The sequence below is a fragment of the Raphanus sativus genome, unplaced genomic scaffold (genome assembly GCF_000801105.2).
Source record: "Raphanus sativus cultivar WK10039 unplaced genomic scaffold, ASM80110v3 Scaffold2220, whole genome shotgun sequence".
Taxonomy (NCBI): domain Eukaryota; kingdom Viridiplantae; phylum Streptophyta; class Magnoliopsida; order Brassicales; family Brassicaceae; genus Raphanus; species Raphanus sativus.
In genome coordinates, this window is record NW_026617529.1 from 1 (window position 1) to 16,733 (window position 16,733).

The following is a 16,733-nucleotide window of genomic DNA, read 5'->3' on the forward strand; positions in this document are numbered from 1 at the left end:
GCTCCTTCTACGCGGGAACAGTCCTTAATGGCAGGGAACGACTGCTCCATGTTGCGCAGACAATCGCATTGACGTACTCCATCGGTTGTCTCCACAATCAAGAACTGTCTCATCCGACACTTTCATCCTGGAGAGATGATCTGCCCACTCCATTATCACCCCCTTCTTGTCTTCTTATCTCTAGATCAAACTCTTGGGCAGGAAGAGATCCATCTTAAAGCCGCCCGCGTTTTAGCATCTTTCTTCGTGAGCAGGTACTTGAGAGCCGCGTGGTCTGTGTGCACAATCACCTTTGATCCAACCAAATAGGATCTGAACTTCTCAAACGCGAACACGATGGCAAGGAGCTCCTTCTCTGTGGTTGCGTATCGGCATTGAGCTTCATCCAAAGTTCTGCTTGCATAGTAGATCACGTGAAGCTTCTTGTCTTTACGCTGTCCAAGGACTGCTCCCACTGCAAAATCACTCGCATCTGTCATGATCTCAAAAGGGAGATCCCAGTCTGGAGGTTGGACAACTGGTGCACTGACTAGAGCTCCCTTGATTGTGTGGAATGCGGCTAAGCAGTCACTGTCAAAGGCAAAACTGAGCTTCCTTGCAGAGCAACCGAGTGAGTGGTCTCGCGATCTTAGAGAAGTCTTGGATGAACCTCCTGTAGAAACCAGCGTGTCCCAAGAAACTCCTGATTCCCTTCACTGAAGTTGGTGGTTGCAGACTCATCATGACCTCGATCTTTGCCTTGTCCACCTCAACGCCTTTCTCGGATATCTTGTGTCCCAGAACAATCCCATCTCTCACCATGAAGTGGCATTTCTCCCAGTTCAGCACCAAATGCTTCTCTTCGCATCGCTTCAGTACCCTGCACAAATTTGACAAACAGACATGAAAGGAGCTTCCATAGACGCTGAAATCGTCCATGAAAACCTCCATTATGTCTTCGATCAGATCAGTAAAAATTGACATCATGCATCGCTGGAAGGTCGCTGGAGCATTGCACAAGCCGAATGGCATCCTCCTGTATGCTATGGTTCCATAAGGGCATGTGAACGTCGTCTTCTCCTGATCATCTGGGTGGATGGGAATCTGAAAGAAACCTGAATAACCATCTAAAAAGCAATAGTAAGGGTGGTTAGCCAATCTCTCAAGCATTTGATCAATAAAAGGAAGTGGAAGTGATCCTTACGAGTCGCAGCATTCAATTTACGAAAATCAATGCACATGCGATGACCAGTAACTGTTCTAGTGGGGATCAATTCATTCTTTTCATTGGTTACACAGTGATCCCACCTTTCTTAGGTCTACATGCACCGGGACTAACCCACTTACTGTCAGAGATCGCATAGATCACACCTGCTTCTAGAAGTTTCATTATCTCTTTCTTACAACATCTTTTAGATTCGGGTTAACCTCCTCTGATGTTCTACAGAAGTCATCGATTCATCTTCCAGGTGTATCTATGCATGCACAGATCAGGTGAAATGCCAGGTATGTCAGCTAGAGAGTAACCCAAAGCCTTACGATATTTCCTCAGCTCACACAAAGCAGAGCAGTCTCTGCATTGTTCAGGTCAGCATTCACAATGACAGGATATGTGTGAGTTGGGTCCAAGAAATGCATACCTGAGTCCCTTGGGAAGGGATTTGAGCTCTACCTTTGGAGCTTTCAGCTCGCTCCATGAGTCATCGGGCTGAGCTGCCGGAACAGTCGGGTTCTGAGGCGTGGTTGTTCCAGTTGATGTGCTGGAGTCACTGTTCTCCCCAGACTTAGATTCGCCACCATCCTCTCCATACTCCTGGCTGAATCCAGGATCTGGGCATAGGCATCAGCATCAACACTCTCCAAGCTTTGCTCGGCTTGAGCTCTAACTAAGGCGAGTTCAAGTGGATCCTCGGTGAGAATCTCCTCGATCATACCTTCATGCGGCTCTAGGGGATCACCATCTTCTTGGACAGTGAAGTTTGTCCATCCAGCATCGGCTTCTTGAGCATCTGATCCATCTCAAACTTCATCACAATATCTCCAAGGTGGAGATCGATCTTCCCTGTCGGACATCAATGATAGCTCCAACAGTGCAGAGGAATGGTCTGCCTAGGATCAGGGGATCATTGGAATCTTCCTCAACTTCCAGAACAACGAAATCGGCAGGAACAAGGGTGTTTCCGACCAGAACTTGAAGATCCTCTAGGATCCCAACTGGAGACTTGACAGATCGATCAGCAAACACTAGGGACATCCTGGTAGGCTTGAAGTCCGAGTATCCAAGGTGCTTAGCCACAGTGTATGGCATGAGGTTTATGCTCGACCCTAGATCGACCAATGAGCATGAGAAAAGTGTTCTCCCATCTGAACCGAGAGAACAACTTTCCCGGATCACCCATCTTCTTGATCCTTCTGTTCTGGAGCACCGCGCTGCACTCCTTAGAGACAATCATGAACTCACTGTCATCAGATATCTTCCCAGAGATCAGTCCTTTGACAAAGCTGCGCATGGATGGTATCATCTGGATCGCACTCATCAGAGGAGCTTGACAGTTAGGTCTTCTAGCATCTTCCTGCACTTCATCTCTTCCTTATCCTTGCGTGTAGCCTTAGCTGGAACAGGGGTAAGGAACTTTTGGCACATACTGACGAGCAGGAGAGGCGCTGCAGTCGGTGGAACAACCCAGCGGGTCGCTCTGCTTCCGTCGGAACAGTCTCAGTAGGTTGTTCTGCATCATCCTCATCTGTGGGGTACAGCTTTAGATGGCTGATCCGACTCCTTCTGCTTTCCTTTCTCAGCCGATGTGAATCTCCTGGGGTCTAGATCAGGCAGTTGCTTTCCACTCCTCAACCCTACTGCATTGCACTCCTTGGGGTTCTTGTCTGTTTTCCCAGGAGAGTTCCTTGCTGTCTCTTCACTTCTCAGCAGTCTGAAGCAATCTGAATATCCATCTGTCTCATATGGCTTGAGACATTGTCATACTTCACACTCAGGTCATTGAACATATGATTCATCCTGGTGTTGATGTCGTTTGTGACCTGGTTCAGTGCCTTCCCTTGGATCTGCTGTCCTTGGAGCAGCTGACTCATCATATTGGCGAGACTCTTCATGTCATCATGCGGAGCAGTCTGAGTCGGTTGTGCAGCTTGCTGATTAACCGGCTGTTTCTGGCTGTGGAACTGAGCATTCTGAGCTGGGTTAAGGACAAAGGTTCTTCCCTGATTGCCATAAGGCCTTTGGTATCCACTGTTCTGACCTTGGTTCCCTTGAGCTTTATCGTCTGGTTTAGGGGCATTGAACAGGTGGGGATTGTTCCTCACGTTAGGTTCGGGTGATAGTTCTTGAACTGCCATCCTTGCCCATTCACATAACTCACTTCATGCTGATCCTCAGCCGACTGATCTGTCTCTGAAGTGCCTTCTGCGGTAGCTTTATCCTGTGGTGATTCTTCCATGATGAAGACTTGGTTCTGGTTACTCTTAATCAGCTGTCGACTTTGGCAGAGAGCTCATCAATCTTGCTGTTGTCGATGCTCTTCACCTTCTGAGTGCGATCAGTCTCGCGGTTATTGTCAGCTGAGCTTGAGGCCATGTTCTCAATCAACTCGAATGCACCTTGAGTGGACTGAGTCATGAAATCTCCTTTACTGGCTGAGTTCAAAGCGTTCCTGTACTCCCAGCCTACTCCATCGTAGAACACTCCCAGCAGATAGTCTTCCTCAAAACCGTGATGTGGGCATTCTCTGCGGTAGACATTGAATCGCTCCCAAGCATCACAGAACGGCTCGTCTACCAGCTGTTTGAAGGTCACGATCTTCTGTCTCAGAGCTGCTGTCTTCGATTTCGTGTAGAAGTGGCTTAAGAAAGCTTCTCGGACTTGTTCCCAGTGGGTGAGTGATCCGGTGGGTAGTGAATCAAGCCAGCGAGCAGCTTTCCCATCAAGAGGAGAAAGGGAAACAGAGTACACTTGATGTAATCAGGTGGTACTCCATTCGCTTTAGTGAAACCACACATCTTCTCGAAGTGCTCGATGTGGTCCATCGGTATCTCAGCAGGAAGCCCATTGAAGATCTTCCTTTGCACTAGACTTATCAAGGCTGGCTTGATCTCGAAGTCTTGCCTTGTGCACGGTGGAGGGGTTATGGCAGATCGCGTAGCGGGCAGATTACGCAGTAAATTTCTCTGGCCGATCTGGACCACTCCCTCCTGTTGGTTCGCAGCATTCAGAGCAGCTTGCTCGGCAGCAGCTTGCTGCGCTTGGATTGTCTGCTGCATCTGCTGCATCTGCTGTTGCATGAGTGCAAACGCAGCAGTGAGATCATCTGGATGATCACCCATGTTGGTGTTCGTTGATCTCGGCTGTTGACGGTTCTGTCGTTCCAATCTCGCTAGTTCCTCGTTAGAAAGCTGATGTAATGGCCCTTGTGCGTTGCTCCGAGTATGTCTACTGGTCATGCACCTGGATCATCAGCTGAAAAAAGAAAATAACACGAGTCAGATATCTTAGACTAGATATGAAACCGAAAATTAGAGGTAAAAAAATCTGGTCCCCGTCGCAACGGCGCCAAAACTTGATACACTAAAAATGAATCCTTGCTACTGCCAAGTTAACAGTTGCAATTGTAGTACTTGAGATTCAAATCCAGAGGACCAGTCTACACTCTAGTTCTATAAGTTTCAGAATCAAGCTAAGAAGAAGATATGATTTGGTTGAAATAGGCGATAGCAAACAAGCAAATAAACACGAGATTGATTCAATTAAACAAGAGCTAGCCTAGGGTATTTCATTGGGTGTTGAATTGGAGCCAAACAATTATTCAAGCGCGATGAAGTGCTTTCTAGAACTCGGACCACTAAGCTGGAACACTCCACTGTCGTGGCAGTGATCGCTTTGCAGATCGATCTCACCACCTAACTGTCGTTGGGATGAGGATCGATTGCAAGCTTTAGAGAACAGGTCCGATCAGTTCACTTACCACCCTAATATCTACTTTCGCTGATTAGGGATACTAAGCTCATTCAATACATGTCAAGTTATCATCCTAAGCGGTTAACTAGGTGATGAACTAGTGATCTAACATCAAGTGATCAGTTTAATGAAAGCAGTAAGAACAGTATGAATGAAGAACAGTTATGGATCGCTTATCTATGTTTAGCTCATGTCTCAACACCCTAAAAACCCTAGGCGAGCAAGGTCACTACTCGATCATGATGCACATAGACAAAGACATAAATCCTGAATAAAATTGCATAAGAACAGAGTATGAAACAATAGGGTTCAGATGATCTTCTCTATGAGAGGATTGATTCTTCTCCCTTACAAGTTGCAGATCGCAAATACTCAGTGTTTTCTTGTAAAAACTAGCGTAGAAAAATAGAAAATAGATAGGTGGCGTTTTATATGGAGGCGCCAATCAGAAGGAAAGAGATTAGGGCAACAGGGCTTCAATTCCCGAAATAGGAGTTTCCATATTTGTCTGGAACAATCACCGGATCACTCCGTCTGCTTGTTCCGCTTGAGAGAGATCAGCCTCGGGACTGTTCTCTTGAGTGTTCTCCGCAGGAATGCTCCAAAAGGACTTCTTTTCATCAGGCACCTTCTCTCCTTTCTTCTGCTAACTCCAGACCTGTAAAAGGTCAAAAAGGACTAGACTGACACGAATTAGTGACTTGAAACAAATGAAAACGTATGTACAATGATGTGAAAAACACCATATATCAACTCTAACCAGCAAGCAAGGTATTGTTGTGATTCTAGTGTATGTAGATGACATTATCATCACTGGTAGCAACAAGGAAGGTATCCTCTCAACTAAATCCTTTCTTAAAAGTGCATTTGATATTAAAGATTTGGGAGAATTGAAGTACTTCCTTGGGATTGAAATATGCCGCTCTAAAGAGGGGCTCTTCTTATCTCAAAGGAAGTACACACTTGACATTTTAAATGAGGCAGGAAACCTTGGAGGTAGACAAGCCAAAACACCATTGGAAGACGGCTACAAGGTACTGCGAGAGGGGGAGTATGAAGCTACTCCATTCAAAGATGTCAAGAAGTATAGAAGAATGGTGGGCAAGCTTATCTATCTAACCATCACCAGACCTGATCTGTGCTTTGCTGTGAATCAAGTAAGCCAGCACATGGGATCTCCTAAGGTGAATCACTGGAACATGGTGGAGAGGATCTTAAGGTACTTAAGAGAGGCGCCTGGCCAAGGAGTATGGATGGCATGTAACAAGAGCACTGAAGTAGTTGGGTATTGTGATGCTGATTGGGCTGGAGACAGAGTTGATAGGAGATCAACCACTGGCTATTGTACCTTTATTGGAGGGAATCTGGTCACATGGAAGAGCAAGAAGCAGAAGGTGGTGTCATGCTCAAGTGCTGAGGCAGAATATAGATCAATGAGGAAGCTTACAAGTGAGCTGATATGGATCAAGGGACTGCTAAAAGACTTGGGGATCGAGATCAACACTCCAATGACTATGCATTGTGACAACCAGGCTGCAATACACATTGCATCCAACTCAGTCTTCCATGAGAGGACAAAACACATAGAGGTAGACTGCCATAAGGTGAGACAAGCAGTGGAGCAGCAAGTGATCCTTCCATGCTACACTAGAAGTGAAGATCAACTGGCTGACATTTTTACCAAGGCAGCCAGCAGCAAAGTTTGTGAGTTCATTCATCCTAAGCTTGGACTCATAGACCTCACTTGTCACTGATCCCCTTGCCTTGAAGTGTTCTACTCTTTTTCCTTTGCTTGGTTTTTATCCCAAGTGGTTTTTCCAAGTAAAGGTTTTAATGAGGGAATGCTTCATGGTTTCCAAGCTTGATCAATTCATATGGTCAAGCTTGAGGGGGAGTGTTGACATGAAGCAATAAAGAGGAGAATAAATGGTGTTGAGATGAAGCTACAAGTGTTGAGATGAAGCAAATAAGCTGCAGCTAGTTGTTGACATGAAGATAAAATAAGGAAGGTGAACAAGGCATTCCGGATCAAGCAAATCAGTCCATCCGTACAAGTGTGCAATCACAACCCTAGCTTAGCTTGGAAGGCAAGGAACTGAATGAGACTTGCCTAAGTGTGTGCTTGAAGTAACTAGAAGCTCTGGCGAGTTTGATTAAATAAGAGAGCCGTTGGAAGATAAAGACACAAGAAACTCACATGTTTTGGTTAAGCAAGAGAGAGGGTGTTGATCAGTCACTATCACCCGGCTGTATGAGCCTGTTTGTCTTATTTTACCAGTCCTGATGGTGTAGCCATGACCAGAGACCTTGAGGAGAAGCTGAGTGACACTGATGAGGAGGCTACTGATGAGGAGAACCAAGACCAGAACCAGAACCAGAGAGAGACACCAGGAGAGCCAGCAAGTGTGTGGATTGGACCAGTGACTAGATCAAGGCTGAAAGCACAAGAGAGGAGGCTCTTACACTTAGTCAAAAACGTGGCTGAGAGTTCCAAGGGAGATAACCAAGACAAACCAGCCTGTTGGTTCAATTTAATTAAATTGTAATGTTTCTGGTTATTGGGCTTTTATTTAATTTAAACCAGAAACAATTAAACCAGGTTTTGGGTAGATTAGGACTTTAAATCAAACCAATTTCGTGGCTTATTAGTATTAGGATTAGGATTAAACCATCTGGTTTAAGCCTAGGGTTTTCTTTTGATTTCTGTCGACATTGTTTAAGAGTTCTAAGCAGCTTGCTTTGAAACTCATTCAACTTTTCAATCTAAAAACTTTCAAACAAAGTTGTTTCAATCTTTAAGCTTTCTCTGTTCAGCTCAAGAACATTGATCTCACTAAGGGAAGGAATTCCTAGTGAACCATCTTAGACAATACAGGGTGATTCTGTGTCTTTGAGTAGCAAAACAGCTTCTGAGCAATCCATAGCTCTTTAGCAAAGTTCATCATCAACATCTATCATCTATCCACAAGCCTTGAAGCAGATTGAGTCTTTGATTCTCTGTTTGCAAGGATTATCCAAGCATCTACCCACCTACAAGAGATCCAGGGAGAGACAGCCATTCCAGGGCTGCACCAAGTGGTATCAGAGCCTCTTGAAGGTTAGGGTTTGAATTTTTCACCTAGGAGCACGAAATCTATCAGTTAGGAAGCAGTATTCTATGTCTGGATATGGAGAAGAGTTTATAATTCCATGCTTCTATGGGAAGATTGATACAGAGGCATACTTTGATTGGGAAAAGAAGGTGGAGTTTCTCTTTGGACTCCAATACCACACTGAAAAGAAAAAGGTATGTCTAGCAGTCACTGGACTCTGTGGAAGTGCATTCTCATGGTGGCAAAGAGTTTCTCAGACTAGGAGATTTGAAAAAAAATCACAAATTACTTCATGGGTTGAGATGAAGAGCTTGATGAGGAAGAGGTTTGTGTCACAGGGGAAACTTCCTGAAATAAAGCCAGAAGCAGCAAAAGAGGCTGAGAGAAGATCTGTGGTTCCTGTTTTATCATTGAAACAAGAGGAGGAAAAGCTGCAAGCTTCTATATTAGCTTCACCAATAAAACAGATTGAGGAGAGTCATGAAACTGAATCAGAACCAACAACTCTTTGTCTAAAGCTAGAGGAGGAAGTACAAGTTGCAGAAGCTGAGTGTAGCCACGTGCCTGATCAAACAAAACAAGAAGAAGAAGTTCCTAGAGGGTCATCTAAAGCTCTTGAATATGTGCTTTCTACTGTTGAGCAAGGAGATAGCTTTAAGAGTTTAAGTTGTGAGTTTCTGATCAGACCTATGGTATGTCTTCAGCTCAGCTTAGTGGAGCATCTGAGAGTTGTCCAGGGCCTGCAACAAGTTGTTTTTGAACCAGGAGGAAGCTTGAGTATTGGTAGAAGAAGTAACAATTTTCTGGGTCAGAAAACAGTTTCATACAAGTTTGATTTGCAAGGTTCATATACTCCTCAAAAACAAGATTTGAGGTCAAATCTTTTTGAAGGGAGAGAGGATGGAGTGATTCTAACTAGCTGCAGTAAACATAGAGGAAGAACAGGAAGCAACACATCCTTTATCAGCTTCATAACTGATCAGAACAAGCTGAGAAGAGATAAACAGGAACTGGTGGTGGTTAAAGGGGAGCCAGAACAGGAGGATGAGTATGGGGACCAAACCACACGACCTCCTGACCAGAGGGAGATTAAACTGAGAGTATATGGTCTTATGATCATGACTAGGACGTGTGTAGGATCATCCTGGAGAGGAGCAGTCAGCTTCAAACTCAACAAAGAGGAGGAATCATCTGCCTTTGAAGGTACCTACCTTGAGAAGAGTTCCAAGATGTTTTTGAGACATGAGAAAGGATTGCAGAGCTTTGTATTTGATCCTGGAAAGATTAGAGAAGTGAGGATATCTCTCAAGGCCATATCATGCACTCTGGTGTTGAGTGATCAGGGTTCTATCATCATACAGAGATTGGATTTGAGGTCAAATCCTTTTAAAGGAGGAGGGGATGGTGTAGCCATGACCAGAGACCTTGAGGAGAAGCTGAGTGACACTGATGAGGAGGCTACTGATGAGGAGAACCAAGACCAGAACCAGAACCAGAGAGAGACACCAGGAGAGCCAGCTGTTAACTTGAAGAATAGAAATGGAGTGAAAGGAGAAGTATGGAGGAGTTTGGATTAGGTGCAAAGATAGGGCAAGTCTTACAGAGATTGTCTATCAAGCTTTAGGAGTGTCTAAAGAGCTCCAGAAGTGTCTTAAGGGCTGTGCAAAGATAGGGCCAAGTCCAGGAGGGACTTAGAAGTATGTTTGGGAGTAAATGGTTGAGTGTGCAAAGATAGGGTGAGGTCAGTACGGATTTGGTACGGACGTGTACGGACCGTACGGATCCGTACGGACCAGTTCGACCCAACATTGCATAACTTGACCATTTAAGAAGAAATGAAGTTGGTGCAAGAATAGGGCGCAAGGTACAAGTCCGGACATGATTAGAATGTATCAGGAAGGCTGTGTGCAAAGTCAGGGACTTAGTAACATTATCTGGTCATATGGAATCAAAAGAGAATCAAGAGAAGATGCTATGTGATAAGGAAGAGAGATGGCGCCAATGACAGGCTGGTATGGGCTGTAAAGAAGCAACAGTGCCAAGGCTGTGAAAAGAAGAAGCAATAGTGCCCATGTATCTGGTCAGATACAAGGGAAAGTTCAAGGGAGCCTCACAGCAACCAATCAGGCGCCAGTCTCCACATTGACCAGATTCAAATGAGCCAATGAAGCACCAGCAAGGGCACAGCCAATAAGACACACGACCAGACCAGCTTTCCATCTCATCCATCCATTCAAATTCAAGTTATATTAGCCATTAGATGTAGGTTAAGAGATTGCAAAGTGTAAAGCTCTTATATAAGCCTCATTGTGGCGATTTGTAACTCTTAAGAGAGTATGGGGGGAAAACCCCTCTCCTTCATAAAATAAAAGTATGTTCTTGAATCAGATACTTTAGTCTACCCCTTTCTTAGTCTTTTAATCTCTCCAAGTCTCCATTTCTGATTTGAGTTCATACTTGATCACTCATAAACACTGCCCTAAATCTATATCTCTTTAAATCACCTAAACAAATCTTTATCTTGCTCCATTGGAGTTGTTTACACACTCACACACATTTAGAGTTGAGATCTCTGTAAAACTCACATGGTATCAGAGCCAGGTTCATTAGAACTTGGTTCTTGCTTCCGCTGAAGCTCAAAGCTCTCCCCTCATGTCGTTTGAAGCAAGATGAAGCTCTATGGTTCATGCGGCTGTTCAACATCTCAAGTGGAAGATGTGTTCATCCTTGGTGTCCTGAAGCTGTCTGCTGCTGTTTCATACTCTCTCATGTCGCCCATGAAGAAGGAAGAAGCTTGGAAGCAATGGTGTATGAAGCGGTCTGATCAACCAAGCTTCAAAGCTGTATCCAAGCAAGTTCTTATTCACTGTCCTAGAAGAAAGGTGAAAGCTTTCAAGAGACACTGGTGTGGCGAGTTCAACATAGAGAAAGGTGGGGTCTTTGGCATGGAGGGTTCAAGAGAAAGGTTCATGGAAGAAGGAGAAGTTGGGCTCGAGACCAACAGCTCATGTTCTTGCCGTGAAGTCAAGTGGATCAGAGAACTAAAACAAGTTCTCTGGCTGTAAGGAAATCTCTTTCTCTTGTTTAAAGCTTGAGCATATGAACTGATTGTGTGTTGAGATGTGATTGAAAGCCTGAGGATGTGTTAAAGATTGCTAGATATGAATTGTTTAGAATCTGTCCCAGGATGCTTAATGAGTTTAGTTTGGTGATTAAGAGTTGTTATTTGAAACCGGTTCATAATGATTGTCTATTAGGGTGTTAGAAGTTGTCTAAACCTGTTAGCTTTCATGAATTGAAACCGATCTTAAAGTGGAGTGTTGAGTGATGTTGCTTGCAAAGATGTGGACTTGCTAATGCTTGTTTCAGTCTTGTGCATAGCTTGAGACATTGGAGATTAAACTTGATGATTAGTCAAGGTTTGATCTCAATGCTTGTTGTCTTATCTTTGCTGGAGTTTGAGTGTTGTTTCAGGTTCACAAGATGTGTTCTTTACTCACCATCCATCCGAGTAGAAGAGGAAGACTTGAAACCCATTGATGAAGCAATGGAGAGTGGCTTGTGTATCTGTCCGGTTGAGAAAGCGCAGCTGTGGGAAGTGATGCGCTCCTGGTCATGGCAAAGATACACAAGGAGAGGTCATCACTTAAGTCTTGAGGAGGCTGGTGACCTGGTGGCATTGAAGCTGGAGGCTATGGCAGATTGGTTGGCTTAAGCGCAGCTGTAGGTGGTGGTGCGCTCCCAATTTGAGGTCTTACTGAAGCTCACTTCAAGCTTGAACATCCTAGACTCAGTCAAGCTTGAGGTGGGGATTCAAGTGAGCTTCCATAAGATCTTGCAAGCTCAATGACCCGTTCCTCCTTATCATTGCAAGCATCGGAAGAAGGAGCCAGCCCGGGTTTAAGCAGTGGCGTGTTTACTCAAGAGATTGTTCAGAGCAGTCTTGGCTGTGTGTGAAGAAGGTTACTCTAGCAATGCGGTCTCTAGTGTGAGATGGTTGGAGAGTGAACTGAGGTATCCACCAGCATTCCATAAAGGGTGGCTAGTTATGAAGATGAGTTGGCAATGGTTTGTGTTCCAGATCATGAAGCCTTCAAACCGTCCAAGCTTGTTCTTTGCAAGAAGTATCAAGCTTGAGGGGGAGTATTAAAGAGGCTTCAATGATCAAGAGACTTCAGGCAGTGAGGGATTCAAGTGGCGAGTTAAAGCAAGCCACTCCTCACCATAGAAACAAGGGAGTACTTGTATCTATCAAGGAGGATCTGGTGTGTCCGAGCACTTTAACCCAACAAGAAGTTGGGTGAAAGGGGGAGAGACCAAGATCGGTTCCAAAGAAAGTACAAGGCATGGTGGTGATGTGCAAAGAGTATCAGCGAGTGCACATCACAAATGAGGCCATGATCCAGGGTCTTTGGATCCCTTACATTGTTGGTAAGGTACAAAGACCCACTGGCCAATCCCCAGGCCTTGAGGAACCTACTCTTTTTCCCTTACAAGGTTTTGTCCCAAAGGGTTTTCCTTGTAAGGTTTTTAATGAGGGGATTCTTCAAGGTTCCAAGCTTGACTTAGGATCTCCTAAGAGTCAAGCTTGAGGGGGAGTGTTAACTTGAAGAATAGAAATGGAGTGAAAGGAGAAGTATGGAGGAGTTTGGATTAGGTGCAAAGATAGGGCAAGTCTTACAGAGATTGTCTATCAAGCTTTAGGAGTGTCTAAAGAGCTCCAGAAGTGTCTTAAGGGCTGTGCAAAGATAGGGCCAAGTCCAGGAGGGACTTAGAAGTATGTTTGGGAGTAAATGGTTGAGTGTGCAAAGATAGGGTGAGGTCAGTACGGATTTGGTACGGACGTGTACGGACCGTACGGATCCGTACGGACCAGTTCGACCCAACATTGCATAACTTGACCATTTAAGAAGAAATGAAGTTGGTGCAAGAATAGGGCGCAAGGTACAAGTCCGGACATGATTAGAATGTATCAGGAAGGCTGTGTGCAAAGTCAGGGACTTAGTAACATTATCTGGTCATATGGAATCAAAAGAGAATCAAGAGAAGATGCTATGTGATAAGGAAGAGAGATGGCGCCAATGACAGGCTGGTATGGGCTGTAAAGAAGCAACAGTGCCAAGGCTGTGAAAAGAAGAAGCAATAGTGCCCATGTATCTGGTCAGATACAAGGGAAAGTTCAAGGGAGCCTCACAGCAACCAATCAGGCGCCAGTCTCCACATTGACCAGATTCAAATGAGCCAATGAAGCACCAGCAAGGGCACAGCCAATAAGACACACGACCAGACCAGCTTTCCATCTCATCCATCCATTCAAATTCAAGTTATATTAGCCATTAGATGTAGGTTAAGAGATTGCAAAGTGTAAAGCTCTTATATAAGCCTCATTGTGGCGATTTGTAACTCTTAAGAGAGTATGGGGGGAAAACCCCTCTCCTTCATAAAATAAAAAGTATGTTCTTGAATCAGATACTTTAGTCTACCCCTTTCTTAGTCTTTTAATCTCTCCAAGTCTCCATTTCTGATTTGAGTTCATACTTGATCACTCATAAACACTGCCCTAAATCTATATCTCTTTAAATCACCTAAACAAATCTTTATCTTGCTCCATTGGAGTTGTTTACACACTCACACACATTTAGAGTTGAGATCTCTGTAAAACTCACACCAGCAAGTGTGTGGATTGGACCAGTGACTAGATCAAGGCTGAAAGCACAAGAGAGGAGGCTCTTACACTTAGTCAAAAACGTGGCTGAGAGTTCCAAGGGAGATAACCAAGACAAACCAGCCTGTTGGTTCAATTTAATTAAATTGTAATGTTTCTGGTTATTGGGCTTTTATTTAATTTAAACCAGAAACAATTAAACCAGGTTTTGGGTAGATTAGGACTTTAAATCAAACCAATTTCGTGGCTTATTAGTATTAGGATTAGGATTAAACCATCTGGTTTAAGCCTAGGGTTTTCTTTTGATTTCTGTCGACATTGTTTAAGAGTTCTAAGCAGCTTGCTTTGAAACTCATTCAACTTTTCAATCTAAAAACTTTCAAACAAAGTTGTTTCAATCTTTAAGCTTTCTCTGTTCAGCTCAAGAACATTGATCTCACTAAGGGAAGGAATTCCTAGTGAACCATCTTAGACAATACAGGGTGATTCTGTGTCTTTGAGTAGCAAAACAGCTTCTGAGCAATCCATAGCTCTTTAGCAAAGTTCATCATCAACATCTATCATCTATCCACAAGCCTTGAAGCAGATTGAGTCTTTGATTCTCTGTTTGCAAGGATTATCCAAGCATCTACCCACCTACAAGAGATCCAGGGAGAGACAGCCATTCCGGGCTGCACCACCTTAGTATATTATTTGTGTTATTTGTCTGATTGTCAGTTGTTTCCCTATTATTGGGATGTATCTGATGTTGATTGAAATCAAGGAATTCATTTCTCACTTCTTTATGGCTTTGCGCAACACATATCTCTCTCTCTCTTCTCTCTCTTTCTCTCTCTCGGATCTTGCTCATCTTTCTCTCTTTGATTCTTCAGTTCTAACCAATATTACTCCTTAATTCATACAAAATCTCATTAATCTGTGGACAATAACCAGGAAGTTGAATAAATTCTCATAGGAGTTGTGAGTAAGAAGATATCCCACTTTCTATCCAGATGATTCCAGATTAGCCTGTTCGGACATATGGCAATATCTTCATGATTCTTATCAAACCAGGTTGAACCCGATCTAAGAAGCTTTATTTGGACCACTAATCAGTGGAGAATAACCAGGAGTTGAATAAATCTCATAGGGTTTGTGAGTAAGAAGATATCCCACTTTCTATCCAGATGATTCCAGATTAGCCTGTTCGGACATATGTCAATATCTTCATGATTCTTATTCAAACCAGGATGAACCAATATATAGAAGCTTTATTTGGAACCACTAATCAGTGGAGAATAACCAGGAAGTTGAATAAATCTCATAGGAGTTGTGAGTAAGAAGATATCCCACTTTCTATCCAGATGATTCCAGATTAGCCTGTTCGGACATATGCCATATCTTCATGATTCTTATCAAACCAGGATGAACCACGATCTAAGAAGCTTTATTTGGAACCACTAATCAGTGGAGAATAACCAGGAAGTTGAATAAATCTCATAGGAGTTGTGAGTAAAAAGATATCCCACTTTCTATCCAGATGATTCAGATTAGCCTGTTCGGAACATATGTCATATCTTCATGATTCTTATCAAACCAGGATGACCAATATATAAGAAGCTTGATTGGGAACCACAATCAGTGGAGAATACCAGGAAGTTGAATAAGTCTCATAGGAGTTGTGTTAAGAGATATCCCACTTTCTATCCAGATGATTCCAGATTAGCCTGTTCGGACATATGGCATATCTTCATGATTCTTATCAAACCAGGATGAACCACGATCTAAGAAGCTTTATTTGGAAACCACTAATCAGTGGAGAATAACCAGGAAGTTGAATAAATCTCATAGGTGTTGTGAGTAAGAAGATATCCCACCTTTCTATCCAGATGATTCAGATTTGCCTGTTCGGACATATGCCATTATCTTCATGATTCTTATCAAACCAGGATGAACACGATCTAAGAAGCTTTATTTGGAACCACTAATCAGTGGAGAATAACCAGGAAGTTGAAATAAATCTCATAGGAGTTGTGGAGTAAGAAGATATCCCACTTTCTATCCAGATGATTCCAGATTAGCCTGTTCGGACATATGGCAATATCTTCATGATTCTTATCAAACCAGGATGAACCACGATCTAAGAAGCTTTATTTGGAACCACTAATCAGTGGAGAATAACCAGGAAGTTGAATAAATCTCATAGGAGTTGTGAGTAAGAAGATATCCCACTTTCTATCCAGATGATTCCAGATTAGCCTGTTCGGACATATGGCAATATCTTCATGATTCTTATCAAACCAGGATGAACCACGATCTAAGAAGCTTTATTTGGAACCACTAATCAGTGGAGAATAACCAGGAAGTTGAATAAATCTCATAGGAGTTGTGAGTAAGAAGATATCCCACTTTCTATCCAGATGATTCCAGATTAGCCTGTTCGGACATATGGCAATATCTTCATGATTCTTATCAAACCAGGATGAACCACGATCTAAGAAGCTTTATTTGGAACCACTAATCAGTGTGAGAATAACCAGGAAGTTGAATAAATCTCATAGGAGTTGTGAGTAAGAAGATATCCCACCTTCTATCCAGATGATTCCAGATTAGCCTGTTCGGACATATGGAATATCTTCATGATTCTTATCAAACCAGGATGAACCACGATCTAAGAAGCTTTATTTGGAACCACTAATCAGTGGAGAATAACCAGGAAGTTGAATAAATCTCATAGGAGTTGTGAGTAAGAAGATATCCCACTTTCTATCCAGATGATTCCAGATTAGCCTGTTCGGACATATGGCAATATCTTCATGATTCTTATCAACCAGGATGAACCCGATCTAAGGCTTTTTTTTGGAACCACTAATCAGTGGAGAATAACCAGGAAGTTGAATAAATCTCATAGGAGTTTGTGAGTAAGAAGATATCCCACTTTCTATCCAGAATGATTCCAGATTAGCCTGTTCGACAATGGCCAATATCTTCATGATTCTTTATCAAACCAGGTATGAACCACGATACTAAGAGCTTTATTTGGACCACA

At 43.3% G+C, this 16,733-nt stretch overlaps 1 non-coding gene across 1 annotated transcript; it reads left to right on the forward strand.

Annotated features, from left to right (window-relative positions):
* The first annotated feature begins 3,701 nt into the window (after positions 1 to 3,701).
* Positions 3,702 to 3,808, forward strand: LOC130505376 (small nucleolar RNA R71). The gene has a single exon (XR_008941646.1). It is a non-coding gene; the product is annotated as a small nucleolar RNA R71 (small nucleolar RNA).
* The last annotated feature ends 12,925 nt before the right edge of the window (positions 3,809 to 16,733 follow it).